At 35.7% G+C, this 14,081-nt stretch overlaps 1 pseudogene; it reads right to left on the reverse strand.

Moving 5' to 3' along the window:
* Positions 1 to 469: 469 nt before the first annotated feature.
* On the reverse strand, positions 470 to 7,665 carry LOC110655760 (protein DETOXIFICATION 21-like; annotated as a pseudogene).
* Positions 7,666 to 14,081: the final 6,416 nt, after the last annotated feature.

The raw sequence follows: 14,081 nt of genomic DNA on the forward strand, positions 1-14,081 counted from the left end.
ATGCAAAAATTTCATCAGCAAATCATTAGGTAAGCATCACTAAACACTTATTAAATAATTCTTTCCAAATTATTTTAAAAAATTAATTTTATTCACACTCTTTATTTAACTTCATAAATAAAGGGTAATTTTTAATTAATAGTCATGGATTTTTTTTTCATATCCCATACCTGGGAAATTTTTTTCAAGAATGCTTTTGAGCCATGTAATTTTGACTCCCCAATAAGAATATGATTTGGAATTTCAAGTTCAACCACAAATCACAATCATGTTCACAAATAGTTTGGGTACTTTTTATGGGCACATCTTGGAAGTGAGCAGGCTCTTAGGTGTGGGATATCATCATATGAATATAGGGCCATATGACATTGTGGTCTAATAATTTTTCTGACTAGTGACATGGCTACATCATGAATTTAAATTATCTAGAATTTTCTAAGAATAATTCAAACATTAGATTAAAGAAGCTTCAAGTCACACATCTTGTGGTTGTGTGTTGTGCGTTGTGCTCAGAGTCTGCTACATACCACTTATTAATCCTGTTACGAGCAAGAGATACCTACACAAGAAATTGATTAATGCATAATAACATGTTTTGCACTAAGTTTTTGTTATATTTGTGGCTTTAAAATTTGGATATGTTTTTCATGAATTCGAATTGTGACCCCACCCAAAAGTTTCGCACTGCGACCTGATTGGGATAAAATGTGAGATCTTTGGTGGAGCGGAGGGCACGGGCCGATAGGCCCTGCGGTATGAACCAGTATAAATATTGTAATATTCTACCCTTTACAGTAGAGTTGTGAGATATTCGAGAAACACACTGGGGTTAGGGTTTGAAAGTTCTGATTGATTGTATCTTGCTCTTTTTATCATAGTGAAATTTTTTCTCTTGTCTTGCCCGTGGACGTAGACCTATCAGTTGAACCACTTTAAATCTTATGTTATTCTTCTTCTCTTTTCAATACTGTGTGATTGTGCAATTTGTGTGTGTGCCTTAGATTTGTGTGCTTGTTATAACAAACTCGTATAAGAGATTTGTGCACAAAACCTAGGGTTTACAGATGGCGTCGTCTTTAATGAAGTATGACATGGAGAAGTTTGATGGTGGATCGAGTTTCAGTCTGTGAAAGATTAAAATTAAATCTACCTTGATCCTACAAAGTCTATGGAAGGCAATCGAGGATAACTTTCCAGAAGGTATGAAAAAGGCGGAGAAGGCTGATCTAAAGGAGAGAGCCTTGAGTGCGATTTTCATGAGCGTAACTGATAATATCCTACGCGAGATTGCTAGTGAAAGCTCAGTATCTACGACATGAAAGAAATTAGAGGAGTTGTACTCTGCCAAATCGCTGACCAACCACTTGTATCTGAAGAAAAGGCTTTACAATCTAAGAATGAGCGAAGGTACGCCCATTAAAGAACATCTGGATGAATTCAATTCAATCATTATGGGCCTGAAAAATATTGATATTGAGATTGATAGTGAGGATCAGGCCCTTATTGTGTTATGTTCTTTGTCACCCTCCTATGAAACTTTTGTTGATACTCTGTTGTATGGGAAAGATAGTATTTCACTAGACGATGTTAGTAATTCTCTAAAATCAAAGGAGTTGAAAAAGAAATTTCCAGATAATAGAGAAAGATTTGAGGGGGAAGGTTTGGTGAGTAGGGGAAGAATACATTCAAGGGAGCGTTCTTCTAGCAGGAAGAAATCTAAGGCCAGATCTAAGTCAAGAATAAAAAAGGCTAACTATTTTTAGTGCGGAGAGCAAGGTCACTATAGGAGAGCCTGTCCCAAGTTAAAAAAGAAAAGGGAAAAGCAACTAGAAAGTTCTGCGAATGTGGTTGATAGTTTTATTGATTCTAATGGTAATGACAATGCTGGAGAAATTTTATCCATGAGTTCAAATCATGGACAAAATTCATAGATTCTTGATATTGGTGCTACTTATAACATGTGTCTCCACAGAAATTGGTTTGTCACTTACAAATAGATGAGTGGCAAGGTGTTTCTGAGCAATGATCATGCATTATCTTTTGAAGGAATTGGTAACATCAGATTGAGGATGTTTGACAGCGTTGTTAGAACTATAGAGTGTTGGCATGTTCTAGAACTAAAGAGAAACCTGATTTCTCTTGGGACACTTGACTCTCATGGATTCAGATACCATGTAGAGAATGGAATTCTCAAAGTGTGCAAGGGCTCTATGGTACTCATAAAGAGCAGTTTGGTTTTAGGATTGTATTTTATTCAGGGCAGTATAGTTTCAGGGAAAGCTGCAGTAGCATCCGAAAGTAATAATCAGAATCAGACTCAATTGTGGCATATGCGTCTTGGTCATATGAGTGAAAGAGGATTATCTGTGTTAAGCAAGCGAGATTTGTTGGGCGGACAAAAAACAGAATCTATGGACTTTTGTGAACACTGTGTGTTTAGCAAACAGACCAGGGTGAAGTTGACAAAAAGGCAGTGTGCAAGACCAGAGGAACGGTGGATTATATCCACTCAGATCTATGGGGTCCTAACAGAATCCCTTCCAAGAGTGATGCTAGGTACTTCATGACTTTGATTGATGATTACTCTCAGATGGTGTGGGTGTATTTTCTGAAAATAAAAGATGAGGCATTTTCAACCTTTGTAAAGTGGAAGACGATGATTGAGAAGCAAACAGAAAAGAAGGTCAAGCGTCTTAGAACTGATAACGGGTTGGAATTTTGCAATCGTGAGTTTGATGCATTCTGAAGCAATGAAGGTATAGTGAGACATCACATTTGTATAAGGACACCATAACAGAATGGTATTATAGAACGCATGAACAGAACGCTTTGTGACAAAGCACAAAACATGCTTTCACATTCAGGATTGGGAAAGGATTTCTAAGCTGAAACAATTAATATAAGATCTCTATCTACAGCTATTGAGTGCAAAACTCCTTGTGAGATCTGGTCCTATTCACCTGCTAATTACTCTCAACTGAGAGTATTTGGTTGCCCTGCTTATGCTCATGTGAGAGATGGTAAGCTTGAGCTAAGGGTAAGAAAATGCATATTTCTATTGTATGCATCTGGAGTGAAAGGCTACAAGTTGTAGTGCAATGATCCAAAGTCTCCTGGATTAATTATCAGTAGGGATGTGACATTTAATGAGTCTTCTTTATTGGATAGTCAAAGGGAGAAGTCAATAGCAGAATCAAATCACGGTGTCAGAGAACAGGTGGAGCTTGATATTGATACTTCAGTAGTTCAATTCAGTGATTCAGAGGATGAGGTGCAAGATCCTGATCAACAAAAGGATGCACCTGAGCAACAGCAACAGCAACAGGAACCATATAGCATTGCAATTAGTAAAGAGAGAAGACAGATTAGACTACCGCAGAGATATGCATATGCAGATCTAGTTGCGTTTGCCTTGTCAGTTGCTGAAACAGTTGATGTGCAGCAATTATAGAGAAGCTATTTCTTATTCAGATGCAGATCAGTGGGTCAGTGCTATGAGTGAAGAAATTGAATCTTTTCACAAGAATCAAACTTGGGAGCTTGTAAAATTGCCTAAGGGACAAAAAGTGATAGGTTGCAAATGGGTGTTCAAGTAAAAGGAAGGCACTCCAGGGGTTGAAGCACCTCGCTATAAGGCACAGTTGGTAGCAACAGGCTTTACTCAGAGGGAGGGGATTGACTTTAATGAAGTGTTTTCTCCAGTTGTGAAGCACAGTTCTATCAGAGTCTTACTTGCTATGGTTACTCTTCATGATCTAGAGCTTGAGCAACTAGATGTGAAGATAGCATTTTTGCATGGTGAGTTGGAGGAGGAAATTTATATGAATCAGCCTGAGGGGTTTGTCATTCCAGGTATGGAAAACCGTGTTTGCTTGCTTAAGAAATCTTTATATGGTCTGAAACAGTGTCCTAGGCAGTGGTACAAAAGATTTGATACATTCATGGTTCGTAATGACTTTAATCGTGGTTCATATGACAGTTGTGTGTATCATAAGAAGCTTTCAGATGATTCTTTTATTTATTTGCTATTGTATGTGAATGACATAATTATTGCTACTAAAAGCATGTCACAAATTAACATTCTGAAAAAGCAATTGAGTGATGAGTTTGAGATGAATGATTTGGGTGATGTAAAGAAGATATTGGGAATAAAAATTACCAGGGATAGAAGTGTTGGGAAGCTTTTCTTGTCTCAACAGGCCTATGTTGAGAAAGTGCTTAAGCGTTTCAACATGAATAATGCTAAGCCTGTGACTGTTTCGTTTGCTGCCTATTTCAAGTTATCTGCAGACATGTCACTAAAAACAGATAAGGAGATGGAGCATATGTCTAGTGTTCCCTATTTGAGTGCTGTTGATAGCATCATGTATGCTATGGTAAGCACCCGACCTGACATTTCACATGCAGTTAATGTTGTGAGTAGATACATGGCGTGTCCTTAGAAAGAGCATTGGCAGGCAGTGAAATGGATTTTGAGGTATTTGAAGGGTACTACAGATGTTAGTTTTATATTTGACAGGGCCAAGATGAGTGATTCAGTTGTTGGCTATGTGGATTCAGATTTTGCAGGGGACTTAGACAAGAGGAGATCTTTGACAGGTTATGGAAGTGCTATCAATTGGAAGGCAACGTTGCAAGCTACAGTTGCTTTGTCTACCACAGAGGCTGAATATATAGCCTTAGTAGAGGCAGTAAAGGAAGTTTTATAATTACAAGGTTTGGTGGGTGATCTTGGGTTGATACAGAACAAGACAACAGTGTTTTGTAACAGCCAAAGTGCAATACATCTCACAAAGAATCAAATGTACCATGAGTGAACTAAATACATTGATGTCAGATATCACTTCATTCGGAACATTGTATCTCAAGGGGCTATAGTTGTATATAAAGTCTCTACACATAATAATCCAGCAGATATGATGACCAAAGGAGTCCTAGTCAGCAAGTTTAGGCATTGTCTAGACTTGGTTGGTATTTGTAGTGCTTAGTAATGCCCTTGCGAAGGCATATGGCAAGACAGAGTGTTTGTGATTATTTTGTTGATGATAGAGGAAATTCAAGCTAAGGGGAAGAATTATTATATTTGTGGTTTTGAATTTTAGATATGTTTTTCATGGATCTGAAGTGTGATTCGACCCGAAAGTTTTACGCTGCGACTCGATTGGGATAAAAAGTGAAATATGTGGTGGAGCGGAAGGCACAAGCCGATAGCCCCCGCGGTATGGACCAGTATAAATATTGTAATATTCTACCCTTTGCAGTAGAGTTGTGAGATATTCGAGAAATACACTGAGGTTAGGGTTTAAGAGTTCTGATTAATTGTATCTTGCTCTTTTAATTTTTCTCTTGTCTTGTCCCGTAAACGTAAACCTTACGGTTGAACTACGTTAAATCCTATGTTATTCTTCTTCTCTTTTTAATACTATGTGATTGTACGATTCGTGTGTGTGCCTTAGATTTGCGTGCTTGTTATAACAGTTTTATTAGTAAAATTAATTATAAATACATTAAAGAAGCGGCAGCTAATTGATCAATGAGCTAGCTCACTGATGCTAGGGATATCTCCAGGGCTTGTGAGGTCTTAAGATCGCGTTCCATCATCAAAGACATTAAAAAAAAAAAAAAAAAAAAAAAAAACAGCTAATTAGAGAACTAAATACCTGTTTTTCCCAATCAGTTTTGCAGGTGACTATGATTAGCACATTTGTTTGTGTAAGTGTTCCAAACGACATCCCAACCCAAACACCCTGCAAAAAATTAGATTTTGGATAAAATAGGGAGGGAAACAATTCCGTGATTAAGAAAGAAAAATAAAGCAAAAATGTGCTTATGAAAAATGAGAAGAAGAAGAAGAAAGAAAACAGAAACTCACTTTAACCTGCATATTTAGAACATAACCAAGCACAACTCCAACAGGAATCCCAATTAGGTAGTAGCAGGCTATATTTACATATGCTACAATGGTCTGCCATCCAGCTCCCACAGCAACTCCTATAATATTTACACAAATGTTTGTTTCTGATAACAATTATACAATTTCATTAGATTTCCATGCCAAAAAGGGGGAAATTACCCGAGAGCAATTGTTGTATACCGTTCAAGTAAGGAGAAAGCCAAGAGTGGTGAAAGATCTGCAACTACATCAGCCACCTTAGGATTTCCCGTAAATATGTAAGCTAGCTTTCCTCTGAGGAATAGGAATAACAGAAATAGAATGAAGCCGATAACGAATGATGTAAGAACTGTCATCACTATGGAGAACTTCGCAGCCTTTGAGCTCCCTCTCCCTAGCTCATTCAACAGCCGAACACTGGAATTTTCGAATCAAAACAGCGAACAGAAGGAAATTTTCAGATGCCTAAAATTGAAAAGAAATTTCACTTAATTCCCTGTTGCATTGAATTAATTGTCCAGTATATATAGCACCTGACAGCAGCCAAGAAACCAAGCGATGTCATCATTTCCCATCCATTGATGTTGAGGCTGCAAATAAGAATAACATTAAAGCATTTATCCAATATATAAGAAATGTAGAGAAAAGTGTAAAAGAAAAATCTTTAGTTCACCAAAAAAAAAAAATACCAGATGGCAAGAGCATCAATGCAGACTTCAGCATTTTTCATGTTTCCAGTTAAAAGAACCAGCACTGTGTTGTACCAAAGCTCAAGGCTGTCAAGATTCTCAAGAACAAGGTAAATTTAACTCAATTTCTCTACAGAAATTTAACTTCAGGCCGCAGTCCAAATCCATATCACTTGATAAGCCTTACCAAACCATAGCACCAGATGACAAAGAAAGCCTGATGACAGGGAAGAGATCCTTAAAAGTTAGGAACAAGAACCCTTTCCATGTTTCGCCACAACCTCCACAAGTAACAAACGCAAGCTGGCCCATATTTGGAATCCAGTAAGGCAATATTGTGGATGCCGTAGCTCCTGGAATTCCAAACTCGTATTTGACAGTAAATAGCCATGATAGGAGGATATGAATTGAAAGCGAAAAAGCTGCTAGGTATGCAATAATCATGTACTTGCTCTTTGCTTGCAGGAACATTTGACAGGTAAAAGATGGAATACAGGAGAAAAACACAGGAATTAGCCACAGAGAAATATTTCCTGCCACCTCCACAATACTTTCTTCTTGGCCTAAAGCCTGCAATATATGGGTTGTGAAGATGAACAAAGGAAGAAGGCAGATTGAACACATTACTAAAACTATCCATGATCTCTGGAGATAAATTCTAAGCATTTGATATTGTTTTGCACCATACGATTGCCCGCATAGAGTTTCTAATGCACTAGCCATTCCCAGCTGCACATTCAAAGAAGAAGTAAAACTCTCAGTACGTTGTATTTAAAGAAATGAAAAAGAAAGAAACCAGAATAAGCAGAAAATAAAGAAATGCTAAGTATATACCAGCATTCCATTAGCAAACCTCAGAAGGACAGTGAAGACAAGGGAATAAACAGCAAGTTCTGTGAAGCCCATGTGACCAATAAAAGCTTCACCGATTACATTAATCCCGAAGGTAGAAAACCTGGTGAAAATGGCAGGGCCAGCAACAATCCACATCTTCTTGGTTTCTATCCATAGCTTGTCCTTGAACTTCATTTCTTCAACTTCTGGCTTCCCTGCCAAAAGCTTTTCTTTCGTCTCTCTCTCCATTTCCTCAGCTAGCCTCCTACTATTGTCCTCCTACTTCAGCTACCAATACAAAGAAATGTTGGAATGCAGATTATACAGTTATTGAAAAACGAAAAGATGAGAATTCCATTACGGAATATTGTCTATACATCGATATACATGAGTTTTAATTTTCTTGCCTATATATATATATATATATATATATATATATATGAAGGCTGAAACAAATAGGAAATGACAAGAGCGTCTCTCCAAGGAACTTTTTTATTTCTTTATACAGAATTCTAAACTTTTTATAAACTTTTTAGATATTTTTTTACTATTTTTAGAATAATAAATAAGGAATATTCAATAAATTCATAAATAATTAATAAATTTTAAAATAATTAATAATTAATTATTTAAAAAACTATTTTTATTAATATTATTTTAGTTAGACTTCATATATATAGATGTCCATTTCCATAGGTGGGAGCAGTTCATTCATTTGAATTAAACTCTTAAATTATAAAGAAACCTAATTTCAAGCAAATTTTTTATTTTTTTTTACAGAATTTTAAATTTTTTAGAGCTTTTTTAAGATTTTTAGAATAATAAAAAAGAATATTCAATGAATTAAGAAATATTTAATTTCACCTTTTTATTTTTTTTCTTTATTTAGAGAATTTTTATTTTTTTATGAACTTTTTAGAGATTTTTTTAATATTTTTAAAATAATAAAAAAGGAATATTCAATGAATAAAAATAATTAATGAACGAATATTAATTACAAGTATTTGAAAAGTTATCATAGCAATATTATTTTTAGAAAATTAAAATAAAAGAGGAAGATTCAATGAATTTAAAAATAATTAAAAAAATAACGATTTTAAAAGTTATTTTTTATTAATATTACTTCAGTTCGACTTTTTAGTAATTCACGCAAATTAAACTCTTAGATTTTAAAGAAACCTAATTTCAAGCAACTTTTTTATTTTTTTTTTCTATTTTATAGAATTTTGAATTTTTTGAAATTTTTTAATATGTTTTGAATAATAAGAAAAATTATTCATTGAATTCAGAAATAATTAATTTCACTTTTTTTTACAAAATTTTTAAATTTTTGTGAACCTTTTAAGAGGATTTTTAATATTTTAAAATAATAAAAAAATATATTCAATGAATTCCATTAATTACAAGTATTTGAAAATTTTTTTAGCAGTATTATTTTTATAAAATAATAATAAAAAAGGAAGATTCAACATATTTTAAAATAATTAATAAATAATTATTTGAATTTTTTTTAATTAATCATGGCAATGGAGAGATTAAAAAATGACGTCAAGGAATTAATATTAAATATCACATTAGATTTTTTAAAATAATAAAAAAGGAATTTTCAATTAATTATGAAATAATTAATAAAGTACTATTAATTAGAAGTACTTAAAAAGTTTTTTTTTTTATCTATATTATCTTGACAATATATTTTTTCAATAAAACAATAATAAAAAGAAATGTTCAGTAAATTTTGAAATAATTAATGAATGAATATTTAAAAGTTATTTTTATTAATATTATTTTAATTTACATATATTCTTTGGAAGATATACATTTTAAAAAACTTTGTACTTTCTATATGTTTTTATCATTATTCCTTAGCATTGTGTAATTTTTTTTTATAAATTTTTAAAATTTATATTAACAAATAAAGGAAAAGAAAAATTTTTAAAAATTCTGTGTAACACCCCAAAAATTTTAAATTTATGAGCATTTTTGGTATTTTAATTTTATTTAAATTTTAGGAATTTTTTTGAGATTTTTCGGATTTTAAAAATCGGATTCGATTTTCCGAAAATATAAACTTTGATGAATTTAAAAAAAAATTAATTTAAAAACCACGTGGCAAAACTAAAAATATATTTGGAGTCTACGTATTTTTCTGAGTTTTCTGAAATTTTTTCGAAATTTTTGGACCTCATTTTCGGTCCCGAGGCAGAGTAAAAATTCAAAATTTTGTATTTCGAATCGAACCGGCTGAATCGAACCAGACCAGATCAGACCGATGGAATCTGATCGGCTCCTTTCCTTTTTCTTCCTCCCGCGTGCGTCCCTTCCCCCTTCTCTCTTCCTCCCGTTTTCTCTCTCCTCCCGCCTCGCCGGCCACCTCCCCGCCACCCAATGGCCAGCGCGCCACCCGGCCTCCCGGCCAAAGCGCGCCGCCCAAACGCGCGCGAATTCCCTCCCTCGCGCGCGCGGCGTTTCGACTTCTCCGGCCAAAATTCGGCCGATCCGGCCACCAATTGGACCGGGTCTTGTGTCTAAAATCATCTACTCGGCGAGAGCTTTCCATAGACACCAAGAACGCCGAAATCCATTGAGCTGTTTGTCCAATTTTTGCTCGGGAAGTTTTTAGCCCATTTCGACTTTTGGGCTAGATTTCTCGAAAATCGTGAATCCCACGAGAAAACCGAGGGTACCAGCACGCTCCACTCGTCGAGAGCTTCGCGGCGATATAAATTTCAAATTTTTTCGATACCGTTTTTCGGTGGGTCCCACGGAATTTCGCAGTGTTTTTTCGAGCATTAAATGAGCTTAGAAAATTCTGAAAAATTTATGTACTAACCCCCGTGTTATGGGCTTCATGTAGGTATCCTCAATTCGCGGAAATTCGGCGATTGGCCAAGATGCCGTGAATTTCTCGGCATGCACTGCTGGAAAAGTCTCCGAATTGGACCGAGGTTTTGGCTACCTCCCATTGTCAGACGTCCCGAGCGCGTCCCCGAAGTCGGAATCGGCAAAGGTAAACCCGAACCTTGCTTTTTCGTAATTTTCTAGTGCTTAAATAGGATTAAAAATCCATAAAATATTCGTGGTAGCTTAGAAAATTATGATTCTTTTTGCAATCGCTTAGTAATATTACTAAGGACCGCGGGGCAAAGTTTTAGAATTTTTAGAGCTGATTTGGGCAGTTTTTGCAAAAATGGTCAATTATAAGGACTAAATTGAAATTTTACATATTGTGATGGATGATTGATTTGATGGGCCCAGGAGGGGCTGTGTGATGGGATTGAGTTGTGGACATATGGATTGTGAATATAGAAGTGTGTTTTGAGCCCTTTTGCAGGTTGGGTAGGTCCTAGGTATAGGGGAGACTCTGCCGGATTTTCGGCACGACTTAGGACGTATTTGGTCTTTTCTTTGTTTGTATTGAGTCAAATTTATTAAATGATTATAATAAAATTGTCAGGTGAGCCGGGATAGCCTTCTTCCTCCGCCCAGCCGCCTCAGTGACCGCCGTCAAGTCTGTGAGTAAAATATTAATTTTAATTGTAATTTCGATATTATTATATGTTCAAGCATGCTCATGCATCACTTATATGCATATATTTATGTAGTTAAACTCTAGGCACGATTTATGTTGCATTCATAACTGTTAGCGTGCCATGGATGTTGTTGTGGTAATTTGGAGCAGTGTGCGTGCGTTGGCGTGCGTGTGATGTGGTGTGGACTATAGATAGGACGGGTAGACACGGCTTGAGATCTTCGCTGGGACCCGGTCCTTCGGGGTAGACACGGCTTGAGTTCTTCGCTGGGACCCCGATTTGGTTATTAAGTGGAAGTCCGAGCTGAGTTCTTCGCTGGCACCAGGTTGGATTTAAGAGAGCTGTATAGGAGATCAGCTCCCATATATTATGATTGATGTTATAGGGTGCGTGAGTGCTCCAAATTACCTTTTTTATGTTATGATGTGAAAATGTTGTTAATATTGCATTTCACTCTACAGGGTGCATTAGTTTTAGATAGTTATAAAGATTATGGTTAAAATTGATATTTTACTCTCTGAGTCGAACGCTCACTCCTGTTCAATATTTTTCCAGGTCACAGGAGGATATTTTTGAGGTTAACCTGCTTCCTTTCCTCGCAGGTTGTTTATCAATATTTGTGTAATTTTATTTACTCCTAGAATTTCCGCATGTGTTAGAAATGTTTATTTGATTTGGGTCTGTAAACTAAATTATTATTGTGGAACTGCAAAATTATTATATGCATGTTTGATGGACTGGATGAGGGAGCTGAGCTCCCATTTATCATTATGATGATATGAGTATGTGGAGGGTGAGCTGAGTTTCCCAATGGATTGTTTATTGTGTTTACAGGTTGGGTGAGTCAAAAACTCCCCGTTGGTAGGTCCATTTTATGGCCGGACTCTGTCCGGTTGGTTTCTTGAAATTGGGTCCAAATGGGCCTTAGAGTTGGGTAAATGAATAGTTAAGGCTTACTACGGGCCTCGGGGGCTTTAGGCTGGCCCAGGTCCTAGTGCCGGTCCGGCCCATAGGTTGGGTCGTGACAAATGTGGTATCAGAGCTTAGGCTCCAGATTCTTAGGGAATGTTTGTCTAAAGTGTTGGGAAGAGTCTACTAGGAGTCACATGCGGAAAAATAGGGTTCATATTCGTCTTGCATTGTCGTCTTTGCTTCTAGTTTCTGCTTCATATATTGTGTGTAAATATGAGTCTATAGAACTGTGTAATGTACAGTTTTGAATTTTGTGGGCTAATGCTGCTGAATTTCAGGAAAATGCGTAGAAGCGAGAGCCGCCATCGCACTGAGAACCAGATGTGCCTGACGAGGTGTCGGCACAGGATGAGGCGCCTGCCCCGAGGAGGCGGGGTAGGAGGCCTAGAGCTGCTCAAGTAGAAGAGCAGCTGCCACCAGTTCAGGATCAGTCTTTTGTGGCACAGGGTCCCATGGACCCCATGGTAGCTACTCTAGCTGGGTTACAGAGGACCATCGATATAATGGCGCAGTATATGGTCCACCCTGTTAGTAGTATGCCCTAGAGCATATCATTTAGTATGTATCTTGTACATAATTTTATTAATAAAAGGCATTTCCACTTTTCCGTTTACATAATATATTTATGTGTAATAGAAAAGGTCCATTGATATTTTGTTAGAAATATTATTCTTAAGTTGTTAAGAATATGAGTGATAATATTTCTAGCACAAAGTATCATAAATAGGTTCACAATCGAGGATACTTCATAATAAGGACATGACTTATCCAGAAAGATTGTATTCATGTTTGTTCCCAAGTTATTTATATGAGATATAAATAAGATGGAATGGTGAGTCTCATGCCATATAACAAACATGATAGGCACTTATACATGATAAGTAGGCCGAACCAGTGACACTTATGACAAGCACATGGAGTTTACTCTTGTCAATGTTTTGTCATAAATCATATCAGTGCATATAATCTTTAGACCTGAGATAGCACAGTTATCTTGTATATAGGTAGTTTGAGTTTGATACTGCTTTCATACTTGTACTATGTATGGGTATATGGGCATGTGTTGGCTCCTGCTAGTTATATATGGAGGTAGGTGTTGATCAAGATGGAATCTGTTCCTCTAAGTAAATAGAGATAAAATCCTATGTTCATTTAATTGTTCTTGATGTTTCAAGTTCCTGGCAGACAGATAGATTTATTCGTAAAAGAGTTTCGATGAGAAAAATCTTTTAATCAAGAACTGGAATTAAAAGAGAACATAATATTCATAGCAAATGGAGTTTGACATAAACCATGACTCCGGCTTGAGTTGGGATTTTGTACAGAGAGATTCTAGTGCATGGTAACATATGATTATAGGTTCATTTAAGGTAAATCTTATTACTAATTGGGTGGCCATGGCATGCTATGCTAGGTGTTAACCATGGTCTATGAGGTTCATAAAATGATTTAGAGAAATCATTTATGGTAAGAAAGAGTTCGATGATATTAAGAGTTGATATCATGTCTCATTGCCAATTAGTGATGAGCCTAGTAAGTCACACACATACACAAGTTATCACCTATTTAAATATGATTTAATTAATTAATTAAAGAGTTTAATTGATTAATTAATTAGATTTTGTTTGCAATAAAATTGCAATGTCCTAGCATGACTTGAAACCAAATCTAGATTATTGGATGTGTAGTATAAATTAAATTTATATTTAAAGTGTTTAAATATGAATTTAATTGATGAGAAATTAATTAATAGAGATTAATTAATTAATTTATATTTGATATAAATTAATTAGAAGAAGAACATAATTATTTTGGGTTAAGAACTCAAAATTAAGACACGAGGGCATTTTGGTCATTTTGCAGTGTGACACTTGGCAACTTTAGATTGTGACACATGTCATAACACATAAGCTTGCCAAATATTTTTAATAATGTTAGATGATTAAAATCAAGATTATTTATAGGTTTGACACTTGGCACAATGTGATTGGGTAACTTAAACCTACAGCTACTCAACAGGTGACATGTGGCTAGGGTTTAATGTGTTAACCTAGCTATTTAAGTGGGGTTATGAAAAGAAAACACAACCAGCAGCCTCTCCTCTCATATGTCACGCCACTTTGAGCCTCTCCAGCTATTTCTCTTCATCTCTCATCAATT

Source organism: Hevea brasiliensis, chromosome 5 (genome assembly GCF_030052815.1).
Source record: "Hevea brasiliensis isolate MT/VB/25A 57/8 chromosome 5, ASM3005281v1, whole genome shotgun sequence".
Taxonomy (NCBI): Eukaryota; Viridiplantae; Streptophyta; class Magnoliopsida; order Malpighiales; family Euphorbiaceae; genus Hevea; species Hevea brasiliensis.